Source organism: Urocampus carinirostris, chromosome 8, assembly GCF_059441175.1.
Source record: "Urocampus carinirostris isolate Australia breed hairy pipefish chromosome 8, RoL_Ucar_1.0, whole genome shotgun sequence".
Taxonomy (NCBI): domain Eukaryota; kingdom Metazoa; phylum Chordata; class Actinopteri; order Syngnathiformes; family Syngnathidae; genus Urocampus; species Urocampus carinirostris.
The window spans coordinates 24,105,472-24,120,760 of NC_142356.1; the positions used below are offsets into that span (position 1 = coordinate 24,105,472).

General features: G+C 37.8%; 1 protein-coding gene and 1 long non-coding RNA gene across 2 annotated transcripts in view; one reads left to right on the forward strand and one right to left on the reverse strand.

Moving 5' to 3' along the window:
- The window catches only part of fbxw7 (F-box and WD repeat domain containing 7), a 103,170-nt gene that overhangs the window by 51,897 nt on the left and 35,984 nt on the right, over positions 1-15,289 (reverse strand). The gene's annotated exons all lie outside the window — the stretch shown is intronic.
- LOC148361285 (uncharacterized) lies at positions 1,754-7,140 on the forward strand. Its single transcript, XR_015851125.1, has 4 exons — positions 1,754-1,806; positions 6,765-6,809; positions 6,902-6,933; positions 7,076-7,140. It is a non-coding gene; the product is annotated as an uncharacterized LOC148361285 (long non-coding RNA).

Here is a 15,289-nt window from a genome sequence, read left to right on the forward strand (position 1 = left end):
AAATCTGCAAAAATTTATACAAAACTGGATATTCAATTGTTTTAAAATCCTTTAAGACACTTTGCTGCAACATTGGTGACATATGGTCACATATTGTGGGCTGTTCTTTGTTACGTGATTAGCTCCAATGTGGTTTATTACAACTCTCATTTAGTTTTAAAGGTGGACTGTGTCGTTTGACGTGTTCTTAAATATCTAAAAGTAAAATATTTTGTTCATCAAGTATGTGTTAACGATGTCCAACTGAGTTCAGAGTCTTTATATTTCTTTTTCCATTGAGCTTATCAGCTTTTATCTTACTTACGCTGTTTGTGACACGCAACATATTAGGAAGCAGGAATGGGGGGGATGAGAGAGTGGGAGGAGAGTGATTTTATGCTAGCCATTGCGGTTATTTGTCAGTGTAGTATTAAAGTAAGGAAAGTAAGAAAATGAAGAGTTTATTCGAGCGCATCTAAGAAATGATCGTACTTGCACGCAACACACCAGGAGCTTGACAGACTTTGCAAGGATGACTTGAGCCAGAAGATGGCGTCAGCTGATAGACCATTTCAAAATTCTGGACAGCACCTTTAATGCCATTACATTGAGAAATCTAGGATTGTTCTTTCATAAATTTGGCACACCCATCGTAGTACTCATGTACAAACACTATCTATCCACTATCCATAGTCATGTCTAAGTCAAAATGAAATGATCTGCATTTATTTAGCGCTTTTCAAGTCAATGACTTCCCAAAGCGCTTTACAATGTGCTCCACATTTCCTAATAGCGGCCTTGCAGCCATGTAAGGCGCTAACCTGCTTATTGGGGGTATTAGGGTTCAGTGTCTTACCCAAGGACACTTCGACATGTAACACGGAATCGAACGGGATTCGAACTGGGATCCCTTGATCCCAAGACGAGCGCTCTACCTCCTGAGCTACTGCCGCCCCCAAAAATGAACTGCGGCTGATGACCATAAAAGTTAAACCGGCCCGGGTTTAAAGTGCGCTTCTTTAGAATTCTGATAACAGTTTTGTAGAAAAATGTTTTTAATTGTGATAACAAGGCACTTGTTATCCACAGCTGTCATCTGGCTACTGAGCAGCAGTACTCGTTGGCTTTGCAGCGGGCCCTGTGGGAGTCCAGCCCCCCTCGCAATTGAGAAAAGAGCGGCCAAGCGCACCAGATCAGCACTTTATTTGCTTCACTGTGGTGAGAGGGTGTGAAAGGAGGAGGCCTGCAGAACATGAGGCGAAGTGAAGCGGAAGGCACACATGCGGGTGTACAATGAGCTTTGAGGATTTGTGCTGCAAGTGCTCTTAAAATGGCTTTAAAATGTTACATTAAATGATTATTGCTGAGCAAAATTTGAAGATTGGGGGATCTTCAATTATGTAAATCTGTGAAATTAAAACTGGACATATGGTGAATTATTGTCATGTAAAGGCGGGTCCTCGGATTACAAGAGACTAGAAGTGTTTAACACTCGTATTTGCTTTAATTTATCATTTTACTACTATAATAGCATATTTTAATGGTGACCAAAAGAACACTTGTCGAAGCTGAGCCTTTTGGTCTGCTATTTTACCACAAATGAGATAAGAGCTTGTGAGTTCTTCTCCCAGGTGGGGAAAAAAAAAAACACAAAGCAATTTATCTTTGTAATACGTGTATTCAGTGGGAGTAGAAAACCGGCCTGAGTCATGCTACTAAATATAGAGATAAAAAGCTGACCGGGCGGGGGCGGGGTCTTCCACTGGAGGCCAATGCACATTGAAGCGCAGGATGATTACGGATGCTTCTTGAATGAAACCTACGATGGTAAGATAACAGTATCACACTATTTTTTCCGCCAATATTATTTTTTTTGCACCTTGTATTTTTAAACAAAACATAAAGGGATACCATCAAAAAAGTTAAGTCAAAGAAATTTATGACTGATCATTTTTGCTGCCTTTTCTTAATAAGTGAACTGTGGATTTTCAGCAAATAACTCAACTCAAATAGCTTTCATTAAAAAAATAGTTGGGCAAAGTTGGTAATGTAACAGAAAGGTGAAATATTTCTGTGTTATTGATACAGGTCTCCTAAATTATTGATTACTAGCTTTGATAGAGGACAACAGAAAATCACACTATTAGAAATAAGCGATATCTTCATTTAGTAGACAAAAAGGTTGCAACAGCAGGCTGCTTTCAGAAATAAAACCAGGCATGTTTTATTAGGTAAGTGTTGGTAGAAGCATTTGTGATTTTTCTTTTCAATTTCGAACACAAGTTAATTTAAACAAGCTTTTCTTTTCATAAATCTTTCGCATTGAAAATGACTCCAGACACATTGGTGGCATAATTTTAACATGCACAGGAATCCTTCACAATCAATTAAGAAAAAAGCATTAAAGTAAACTTGTGATATAAGTGACATATTTACCCAAGCTTTTAGTAGGTGGGGTATGCATGCGGGGAAGGAGTAAAATATGACAAGGGTGTGACACGGTGCTTGACACGCATCTAATCAGCACAAATGTTACACACTCAAGCAAAGGAGACAGACATGTTGAGTACTTGTTAAGTGGTTGCAATTTCACAAATTAGCAGCACTGCATAGGCAGCGAAACAATTCAAGTTGATAAGCACTGCTCATATGTGAAGAATCCTCTCTTGAAACATTCAAGGGCAAGTACACCACACTAGGTTTGAGGCCATGCTGCCCCCTGGAGGCAACAATCAAATATTTGAGTACCATGAATCAAAAAACCTCCAGGATCAACCAATTTAAACCAAAACACCTTTTTATCCTCAAACAAGGAATATTATCTGAAGATGTTAATTTGTAGTTATAAAAAATCATCCAAATCTATGATAGTGTATATGATTCAGGTATCACACTAGACGAGCAGACTCCTATAAAACAATTTACTGCCGACCAGTTAATAACAAAATAAACTCAAGAAATAATTCAGAAATCACTTTCACAACACATCTTTGATCGACCAACTTCTTGTAAATGTCTTTTAATTTTGTGGTGATTTTTCAATGTTTTTTTAACCATGGATGAGTTACGTGTCATATAGAAATTTGAAATGTTGAAATATTTACGACATTGGCGCATTATTAAACAGGTGCTCTGTCACTTGCCTGCGGTTAAAAAAAAGAGAACAGGTGTACAGACAACAGTGAAATGTTGATTCCACAACGTTACGCTATATGGATGATTTAAAGATTCCATTAAGGGACCTCTCTGAGACTGCAGGGCAAAAGGGCGTAATGAAGGTGTTTATTGGGGCCTTTGTGAGGTTTTGCTGCAGAGGCCAACTCTCGTTTGGCTCGCAGAAAATCGATTTGAGGTTTGAAATTGGTATCGGCTAGAATGTATCCAAGGAGGGCTTTTACTGCACAAAGAGCAATTTCAGTGTTTAGGTTTCAGGAGCAAAAAAGAAAAAAAGTTAACTGAGGAGATGGAAGTCTGCTGCTGTGCGGCAAGATGATAGGAATTATCCAAGTCTGTCCTACATGTTGTAGTAAGAAAAAAATCTACACTGACAAAATATAAACATGTCACTATAGTTCTGTTCCAATGAACTGACCTCTAAAGATCCTACACAGTTTCTTTCAACATATAATAAGCCTATTCCCCCTGAGCCATTTTTTGTTCTGCAGAATTAGCAGAACTATCGAAGATGAGTGAACCAACATTCCATTAGTCCGTATTCATAAACGTAACTCAAAGAGGAAGATTTAGGAATACCTGTCTGATCGCCATCAGTTCTTACGTTTTGATCCAACAAGAAAATGAGAGTGGCAATTTTGTTTTGCAACATCAAACAAAACCTGCTGAAACAACAACTCTGGCAAAGATAGGACAATATTAACAAGGAATATGCCTAAAAGAATCCCAAAAAGTACTCAAGTGGCTAAAATGGAAAGTTCAGATCTAAATAGTGGGTCTTCAGATTTTTATGTATGAAAATTTACTGTTTACATTGCCAATTCAGCATTTTCAAAAACAAACAAGTCAGCGAAGAGGGGCCATTAAAGAATAGAGATTATACATGTAGGAACCTGGTAACTTACTTGTGCGAGCAACCATCTGGACTGATTGGCCCCAAAGCAATATAAAGAGCATACTGACCATGCTTCTATCTGGGGTCAAATGAAGAGGCATGCATGTTATGTACAACAAATATCATCACTTGCTCAAATGGCAGGGATCGAATCAATCTCATTGAGGGTAAGTAAGTAATTTAAGGAAGGCAGTCCAGAGAAAATTTACTCTGCTGGTTGAGCCTAAATCTGAAGAAAATGATGATTCGGTTGTTTAGGAGACTTGAATTACTAATTATGTATGTTAACAATTTGTTCTAATCTAAGACGACAACAACCGTTTTATCTGGATAACATTTGTATTTCAATTTCATATTTAATAAACGTTCAGTGTTTTTTAATACACAATCATGAGTCTGTTGAAAGTAGTATACCACCTCCACTCTGTGGACTGACTCAGCATTCAGCAGGATGTGTGAGTTAGAGTGATCTACCATTAAAAAACAAAGCTGTTACTCACAACAACACCTGATTGTCCAGATAGCAAATAAGACGAAGTTGTGACATTTTGAAACATTTGCGCAATTCCCGAAACTTACTTGACTAGGAAGAATTTGGTACATTTTACTACTTGCGTTAAATATTGCTCGGGGACATTTTTGACCCAAAGAGCCATAAAAGCAAACTTTTTTTTTTTTTAGAAAGAGACACACGATATGTTTTAGGACCAAATTCAACAAAACCATCAGACAAGCGATCCACACAAAAGCTATTTCTTCAGAATTTTTTTTTTCACTGTGTGAGTTAATAATAATTTCAGAGCCTGTGTCACATATTAATATAAATAAAGTACTTAAAATGTGTTTCCCTCCCACAGTTACCATAGTGTTGAGGCTCATTTTAATGGCCATTTTTGTCCTAAATAATGGTTTCAAAACAAGGAGCAAGAAAAGTTATTTTGTAAACATGTCACAAAATACCAACGTATTTACCTTAAGTGCGGACTGCGGTGGGCGAGAAGGAATGGATCCTGTATAGCTCCGCCAATTTCTACCGCTAACCCAATTAAATAGCTATATAGCTTTGGGTAAAAAGTTTGTTTTGGGTTAAAGTTTGTTCTGTGGCTTTGCATCATTAAGTGTCTCAACAATGAGCAAAGATTGTCTAACGAGATTCCATATAAAGGATTATTTAGCACTTCACAACCACATTAAGGTCTGTTGGTGTGACACCCGGAATGTAAACTAGTGTTAAAATTGTGTACTATTTATACTGGACTGAACCCTTTTGAGGAGCAATACTGTCTTGGCATTGAATGCACGGCAAACGGCCCCACATGTAACAGTATATGATAAAGTTGCACAAGTTAATTTTTCCTCTGAGCCATATGTAATCATTAAAAGAGCCATAGGTTCCTGACCCATGCATAAGAACGTCATAATGTGTATGAATGATGGTTAAAACTGGAATCAGCATTACTAAAATAGAACCTCAACTGGAAAACAAAAGTGGCAGCTTGTCACATGCATTTTTTGTATTTTCTATATTTACTGTTTATAAGTACTTAACGTATTTTCCGCACTATAGGGCGCACCCCCAAAAAATAGTTTTTGGTCCTATATCTTCCATAGATAAGGCGCACCGGGTTATAAGGCGCTACAATGGGAACGTCGACAAAACAGTCAGATGATTCAGTCAAACTGATTACCCCTTTAACATTCCCAAAGCTTGCAAAGAAGCAAATACGTGTTGTAGACACGTGCGGATGCGGTGTCCGTACGATGTCACTCAAATGCATCATTTCAAATATCATTCGGAAGGTTAAAGTCTTGCGATTCAAGAAATGCCAACCATTCCTTAGTTTCTATTTTCTTTTTCGCTCGCAACTTTACTGTGCATATGACAATAAACACTTGGAATTGAGTTTAATTCACTCAACTCATCACAGCAACATCAAGATCGTTCTAAAACAAGATACCGGGAAAACATAAAGCCGCATAGCTCACCTAAGTTCTCACGTTCAATAGTGATACGCAACAATGGTCTTCTTTACAACCGTGAGTGTAGTAAATCCAGGAGAGTAAAATATTTACAAATACAGACTAATGAAACATGTTTCTTTATGGCGTAGTTTAGCAAGCTTGCTATTCAGTCATCTTTTTCGGCCAATTGCAGGGTTTGTTTTGGGCCTCTAGCCTATCCGAGGCTCCGAATAACTTCAGCCAATAGCGATCGATTTAACGGATGATTGACACATCTTTTTCGGCCAATTGCAGGGTTTGTTTTGGGCCTCTAGCCTATGCGAGGCTGCGAATAACTTCAGCCAATAACGATCGATTTAACTGATGATTGATACAGCTTTTTCGGCCAATTGCAGGGTTTGTTTCGGCCCTCTAGCCTATCCGAGGCTCTGAATAACTTTAGCCAATAGCGATCGATTCAAATGATGATTGACACATTGGTTAGCCAATGAAACGCCGGTATATAAATCCCAGCATACAACGCGGACTACCCCACGTTCGGGGGAAATTCGAGTAGGCGGCTGTTGCGTAAGTTGCGAGACCTTGCGATTTAATATTGAGCCATATATAAGGCGCACTGTATTATAAGGCGCATGGTCAGCTTTTGAAAAAAATTAAGACTTTTAGGTGCACCTTATAGTGCGGAAAGTACGGTATATGCATTTCTAAAATCAACTAAAGAGGTACTTTAAATTGCGATTTTTTTCCATCACAGGCTCTGGAACATGGCAGCTGATGATGGCAGCTGACGATGCAATAAGTAAATTTCCATGTATTTATCAATCTAAAATGTCTATTTTTCTGTCATTTCTGTGAAGTAACAGATACTTTTGTGACAATGCAACTATTCAGATTCTACCTTGCCATTTGACACTCCTATTGAGGTATGCGCATCCATACTCGCGCACCTACAATACCATTCCCTTACTGCTGTTAAATATAGACGCACTTGATACTGCACCGGCTGAATGTGAATACCGGGAAGAGGCATGGCTTGAGCTTGTTTTTCTTCTTCAACCTTCACAGGATGTGCAGATTGAACAAAGGAAAGCCCTAGCTCTGCTCTTTGTGATATCAAACAAGATCGTAAGGTTGGTGCGATTTCCCATTATAAAAATATGTTAAACAAGACATCTCACAGAGAAGGGAAAAAAGGGTAGGCCAGTATAACATCCTGAAAGGTCAAGGACTGTAGCAAATGCCCAAAGTGCAGTGCTTTGGGAGTGCACTCAGCAGGGTTCATTGCCACCCCATCAGGCAAACTATATTGGTAACAGCCTATTAAAGATATATTCATAGGCCATCTTTCCTGAAGGCCGAAGTACCACATGCATAAGAGAACCTTGTAGAAGGTCAGCCATGTGAAAACGACACTGAGACTTCAATTAAGAATTCATGGATGATTCGCAACACTAATATCAGAGAAGGGCATAAACGCGCAGAACAGGAAATTAAAAATGCTCAAGACATTTGAGTCACACGGTGAAGCACTTCAACACAATGATAGATTTGCAATACATCTAAATTTTAGCATTATAAGGGCTAAATAAAAAACATGATACAGACTTTGTCAATCAACTATGAAGCCACAAACTAGCTTTTTCGAAGTCAAAAACATTGCCGTCTTCTGTATTGGAAGGTTTTTTTTATCACGAAAATGCAAAAAATATGAAGCAAAACTTTAGTAGAACATGTTTAAAGAAAAATCATTTTGTCCCACTTGCAATTTATCATGCTAATTCGTATAGGAAAATTATCCACCAGGTGAGCAAAATTATATATCTCCGCAATAATAGATAATTTTGCTCAGTTGAGGTATTATTTATTTATCTATTTTACAAGAAAAAAGGTAATATAGCAAGTTAAGTAATAAAATGAGCAAATATGCTCATGGAAAAATATTTTTTGCCATGTACATCAGCTGTAGAAAACTCAACCTTGTGACTTCAGTAATTTTTTTTTCCTCACATATATTTTTGTTTAGAGCCCAATACCCGGGGCGACTTATAATCCAGAAAATACAGTAGTAACAATCTGAGAAAAGGAAAATCCCCAGTTTTATGGCCGACACGCAGCTGACTTTGTCACTTTTTTGCTGACGGGCTCCATTTGCCCAGGTTCTGGTGTGCGACTTAAAATAGTCAATGGCAGATGCCTCCTTACCATACCCTCTTGTGTTTTTGTGAAGCCAGAAGGGTACATAAGTCAAATCCGGCAATATTTCCTTCGTATAGAAATGCATTTCCAACTTAATCTTCAAGGGTAAAAATTAACACGGCCACATTGTCAGAAATTGAATGTTTTATCTTAATAAACTATACCGCCATTAATGTATTGTTCTAACCACATTTTGTTGAATGCTAACGCAAGGAGGAAAACAAAGTTAATTAGCTTCACAATAACCACCAAACAGCTGTTGCTCCAACATAGAGAGAAGGAAATGGCTTTAATTCAAATGCAATGGTAGAAATTATTTCATCATAGGTTTAATAATGGGTCAGAAGCTGGTATCACATCGGTTTTAATCAAAAGTACAAAAATTGGTATTAAAAAAAAGTTAAAAAAAAAAAAGCGCATGAACCGACATGAATGGTGTTGTTGACGTAGACATCGCTGCCGTGGGAAAGTCAAGATCAGCTTACTGTGTATGCCTGCTGTTAAAGGAAGGCATGGGGTAAGTAAGAAGAGACAGGGGAATGTTTAAGAAAATCTTCAGATATACACTGGAGATCAAAATAAGAGAACTAACAAAATAAAGAACAGTTTTAAAATATTACAATATTCACTGCTCAACAGTTTAAGGACATTTTGTTATACCATAATACAACAACACTTTTTCACAGAACAAATAAGGCCTTTAAACAAAACAACCTGTGTTACGCCAAAAATGCACTGATCGAAATTAGAGAACCGTTTCAGGTGCCACCCGCTTAATGGTGCCAAGCTAGCACATGCTGCTATTTTTCTTGATTATATGTCAACACCTATTTACCTAGCATTCTAACTGCCAGTTTGACTGACTTTGAAGATGGTGGGCTGTTATAACGTGACTGGAAACCTCCGAAAGCCAGATGTCAAGACAAAAACAAAAGGGATGACCCTATCAGCTGTGGCAAGACAAGATAATCGTTCCAAAGTTGTAATTTCAAGAATATTAAATCTTTGGACAGAAGGCCCACACTGCAGTGACACAACCTTTAATTGGCAAAAAGATAATAATAATTCAAAAAATAAACTAATCTGAGCTTTGCTGAGGAGCAAGTTGTGTGGACAGAGGAGAGAAAAGCAAATTTTATTTATTTGGGTCAAATGGGAAGTGTTATGATTGGCGACGCATCGGAGAAAGACTAAACCCAAACTATGTAAAGAAAGTCAGTGAAAGGTGGAAGAGGAAGTGTCATGGTTTGGAGCATGATTTCTGCAGCAGGAGTTGAGCATCTTGTAAAACTGCTGTACATGGTTGAGTGAATGCAAATGTGTGTTCAACAGCACAAGGTTCTTTACCAATCAGCCTGCAGTCTTCATGCAGGATGATGCTCCATGTCACACAGCAAAACAGATAATTTCCTGTTGTAGTACCATGGTATAAACACAACAAAATGTCCTAAGACTGTCGAGCAGTGAAGATGGTATTATTTCAAAATTATTCATTTTTTTATTAATCATTTTCTATTTTTGATCTTCAGTGTATGTACTTTTCAAAGTGTATACAGTAAGGGTGAGGTGCATAATAACAATTAAAAGTAAAGTCTCCAATACTATTTTTTTTTCTTTATGCCTAATAAAACCTCTTGACTTATTCTCCAATAGCCATTCGAAAAACACAGGACTAATCATGTTTTACAGCAAAGACTTTCATTCTTCCAAGTTCACAAATGACAAACTCAATTCATAAAAAAAAAACCGACTTTTGTTTTGCCATTTCAGTATTTGTAAACCACAAAGGACTTGTCAAGTTTCTCTAAAGTTATGTGATCATTTACAGAAAACTCATTCTGACCAAAAGAAAAAAATCATGTTGTTATGAATTACAACCTAATTGGAATCATAGCGATTTAATTTGGTGTTATTAACAGTGTTAAGAGGGTATTTCTGATTAATCAGATTTAATCGTCAGTTTGCAACAACCACTAAAAGAACATTTGTAACAAATGGTCCAGTTTCAATAATATATGGTTGTTCCCATGATGGTTGACTTTTCTTTAAAAGCAGACTTTTATAATTAACTAACAAATAGATTGTAAAATAAAGATGAATCCAAAGGCCGTGTTTTTGTTGCAAAACAAGATAATATACCCGGATCCAAAATCACGACAAATAAAGCCCTCACTAGTCAAGCAGACGCTGTATCATCACATTTTGTGAAAAGGCTGTATAAACTCCCAGCTCGACATTTTATTGCGCCATCAATATGTTCAACTTAGCACTGCAATAGTTCCTAGAAAGCTAGCTTGCCAGGTAACATGCTCTTAGAAAATAGAGACTAGCTTGCAAACTACCTGCATCAAAAAATATGTGAACTTATTTTCTAATAGTATTGAACAGACAACTGCATCACTCAGCAACTAATGGAAGTATGACACACAAGTAGAAGTAGTGCCCACTCATTTCAGACAATTTGTACAGTAGACTCCCGGGATACGATGACCCCGCCTTGCGACATTTTCACTTTATAATGTGGAGTGAGATGGTTTTTTTTTTTTGCCTTTTTACGGAAATGTTCCCACTATATGACAACAAAAATTAGTTTTGCGTGCCAGAAAACCTATAAAAAAAAACTTCTCAGTGTTAGTACGGATGTAGGGCTAGGTCTCTATGATGCCGGTCTCCTATTGGTCGAGATCTTATAAAATGCTGGTCCGCTATTGGTTTGCATCATGACACTGTTAATATGCTCTTGAATTATGTCCCACAATGCCTTTCTCTTTATTCAGATCACAATCTCATGTATTTTGTTTAGACTTTACGAGTCGGTGATACAAAACCGGGATTTTTAGTCGGCATTTATTTGCTATGACTTGCAGTAATGCTAAAGGGGAAGCTATAAGACATAACCATGGAAACAAAGATTGGAATTATCAAGAAATAGAAAAGAGGCACACAAGTCGCTACACTATGCTGCATTTGCAATAACCAATCGACGATCAGGACCATTAAAAATAAGGAAGCGATTAAAGCAATGAAATCTTCTAGGGACATGAGAGTCTTTGCAAGTGGAAGTTTCGAAATCACTTTCAGTTGTAATCCACTGTTAGTCTCCACCCCAATTTTATTTACACCCGCTATTCCATTCGACCAGCACAAGACAAGTCACACCAAAGGTAAATAAATAAGAGTTCTTTTTTTAATCTTGCATGTATATTAATTTATAATGTTATTGAATCTTGTAAACATATCCAACAAAGTAGCAATTATTACAATCCAATTCTGATGTTTTAATGTTTTTATCCGGGTTACCGAGAGTTCAGAAAGTATTAGCTACACATTACCATAGGTTTTTATAGCCTGCTATACGGCAATTTAACAAGTGATCCAGACTTCAGAGAGGATAAATGTCATATAAAGTGGATCTAATGAACTTGTGTGCACCACCTAAAAACGGACTAATGAATTGTTAGTATTTGGATCCTTTTCGGATGTTTGGCTAGCCTTAGTACAAATGAATTACTGGACCATGCATCTTTCACTCGATTTGCATTGATTTTACTCAATTTGACATGAATCAAAATAGGCCTGAACACATCACTGCAAAAAATGTGATGTTAACTCTAACACTGTAGCCTGTAGCTTTCTCACACACAATTATTACCCGTGCTACATTGCAGCAATCCTAAAATTAGGGTCATGTGCGGGGGTGCTACTTTTTCTGAGGGTGGAGTTACAGCACAAAGTGCCACGCTTTACCAATATTCACCAATAATACATAATTATAGCCGCAATCACACAAATTTGCAACAACATAGGCAACTCTCTGAACAATGTATACCCCTAAAGTATACAGGAAAAAAAAAGAAACCATTGAGTCGTTTTCATTTCAGCGATCTTTTTAAAGAAAAATTGAAGGCATCTTGAAATACCAATTCAGTTTTTTTCATTTAAATAAATAGCACTTACCCGCCGACGACAGAATGGTAAACCCTGAGCAATGATGTTGATACTGAATATTCGGAGAATTTTTGGAGGTGGTAAGTGGTCAGTGTCCTTTGTATCAACCGCATCCATGGTTTCGCTTTTTGGTGACGCTTTGGAGATAGTCCTATCTTTCCCATGATTTGAGGTCTTTCTACGGGCCCCACCAGATGAGAAACGGGGAATTGGGCAATGCCGCAGCATTGCAAAAGCAAGGGATATAGAAAAACTAAAAAATCATTCTGGTAAAAAGTCAGGACACAAAGCTCTCCAAGTTAGTTGTATGAGCAACACCAACGCCGCACACAAGCCTAGTTTAAACTCCCCTGCTGACGGGCACCCTTTAAAAGTGTCTACTCTGTAATGTCAAAGCAGAGCAGCTGCCACCCAACACATGGCCTCCCACAACCACGCCCACTCAAAGTTACTTTGGAATCTGCTGCGGTGAAATTATGGCGGCGGAATGGATCGCAGCACAGCGCACGTGTCCGAGGTACTTCCACATTGCGAGCATTCTCGAACCCACTGACCCCGCATTCACCCGTTTCTTGGCTGGACAAACAATTCAACATTAGCGGATTCCAGAAAAACAAATAATTGTAAATTAATAAAAGGGAGTTGTTTTCCTCAAAGTGATAAGGTTTCTTTTTGATCAATCATATTGTGATAGGAAAGTGCAGAAAAATTAAACAAATACAGACGCTGCCCGACTTACAAACGATTAGGTTCCGGACGATCGTTCGTCAGTTGAATTTGCTTCAGTGCTATGTTTTGAATGTTTTAGGTTTAAATAAGTGCGTTTAAGGCTAGGATAAGTAACCTGCATTTTTTGGGACTTAAAAATAAACATTTTATAAAATAATATGCTCTATAAATATAAATAAAAGAAGGTTTAACTTACTTTTGGGAGATGCGCTTCAAGAGGTCCTCCTCCATGGCAAAAAGTGTCCGAAAAAGAGCGCTCAGACCATTTTCCCAACCGCATCAAGCTTTTTTTTATTCCACTTTTATTTCAAAAGAAACGGCTCGCCTCTTATTTACAATTTACACCAACCATATTGAATGGATGCACGAGATATTAAAAAATAAAAATGTCAAAGTTCTAAGCGCGCTGGAGGTAGTGTAGGCGTAGAATGTGAGGTGTGCATGAATGATGTTAGAAGGGCGACGAATGTTGCGAGAGTTGGTGCCAGATAGTAGGCAAACGAGAGTTTAGTTTTGGAGAAAGTTCGGTGAGTTTACAAAGAGACCGTAAGTGTTTCTGAGTATTTTTCATGAACGAGGAGCAAGCCATTACCCACACAAAAAGACACGCGACATTGGTGGTAGTGATGGGATTACGGGCAGGTGAAGGAGAGATCGTTACATACAAATTAGGAAGAGGAAGGGGATTTTTTCACTTCCGGGTAGATGCTGGGTGACTTCAAACAACACCATACGCCGGTAGCGGTGGAGAGGAGCACTCCAGTACTTTCCTGTACTCGGAAAAAGGTACACCCAATACAATATCTAACTTGTAGCAATGTCCGGATATTGTTCGACACCCCGAAAAAAATATCTACCGTTTTACGCAAGTCGAATGGTCAAAAGTAGGTGAGCGTCTGAATCCAGTTACCAAACAAATATCACAATATTTTGTAATACAATGACAATTTTATCCGGAAAATAAGGTAAATGTAAGATTCAAGGGCACCTACAATTTACCAAATAGAAAGCAAAAAAAAATTAAAAATTTGAGAGGTTGAGGCACATAACATTTATTCATGTATAATACGCACTTAAGTATAGATAGATAGATAGATAGATAGATACTTTATTCATCCCCTAAGGGAAATTCACATTTCCAGCAGCATCCCTGAGCTGAGAACAATACAATAATAAAGCCAAAAGAATACAATATACAAATACCCAGTGTGACGTGCAAATGCCCACTTTAGCATGTTATATCGAGTAACTAAATAGTGCTACACAGAACACATAATGCAGTAAGATTCGGTAATATCCAATGTAGGTGGTGTGGTTTAATGTGGGCCTTTACTCTGCCGGGTGGAGTTAAAGAGCCTCATGGCATGAGGAAGAAAAGATCTCTTCAGTCTGTCCGTAGTACAAGACAGTGACAGCAGTCTGTCACTGAAACTGCTCTTCTGTCCGGAGATAATGCTGTGAAGCGGATGCGATGGATTGTCCATGATTGACCTCAGCTTTTTCAGTGCCTGTCTCTCAGCTACTGTTGTTAGGCTGTCCAGCTCTTTGCCCACAACAGAGCTCGCTTTCCTAGCCAGTTTATTGAGACGCTGCCTCCCCAACACGCTGCGTATATTGCGCATCCCTAATTTCTTTATTAAAAATGGGTATGAATTATGTTACATTTTTACTCAGCTCAAACTAAACGTTGTAAGTGACAAACCTTGTTGAACACGTGTGGCCATGGTTAAATACAAACATAAAATGTACTATGTATATACTTATTGTCCCTTGAAATCTGATTCAGATACACCAGAGTTGTTTTTCTCATGGGTTTTTTTTGCGTTTATTTCCTGTATATCTTTCAAGACAACTTCCTTTTTTCTCCCTTCTCTAAGATTTGTCTAGGGTTCCATGAATGAAAGTGTAGTGATAATGAGATAAAATTGAATGCCTTTTTTGTATGTCATCAACATCACTGGTGTTTTAGTGGTGCTTACCGACGCGACCCAGGTTCAATTTCCATTTCATCCAATGTTTTGCGATTATGGTCAGCGATGTTATTGACTGATCAATTGTTGCAAATAGACTAAACCCTTATGTATAATGTACACCCAAACTAATGTTTTTTTTTTAGTTTGAAAAAAAATGTGCATTATACACGAATAAATATGGTAAATTTGCCATCTTAATGTCAAGATGGCTTATTGTAAAAGTAATACGAAGAGCAACGAAGAAATAATAAACAACGTAAGAGAGAGTCCCATTAATGGATACTGTATACAAGAAGATCTTGTGCTAGCTATTAGCTTTGTTTTTTTGTGAATAAATAAAAACGTTTTGTCAATTTTGGGTAATTAATGACAATGAATGGAAATATGTCCAGGTTCAAATTACTAGCAGGTCTCTTTTGTAAATACCCAGAGT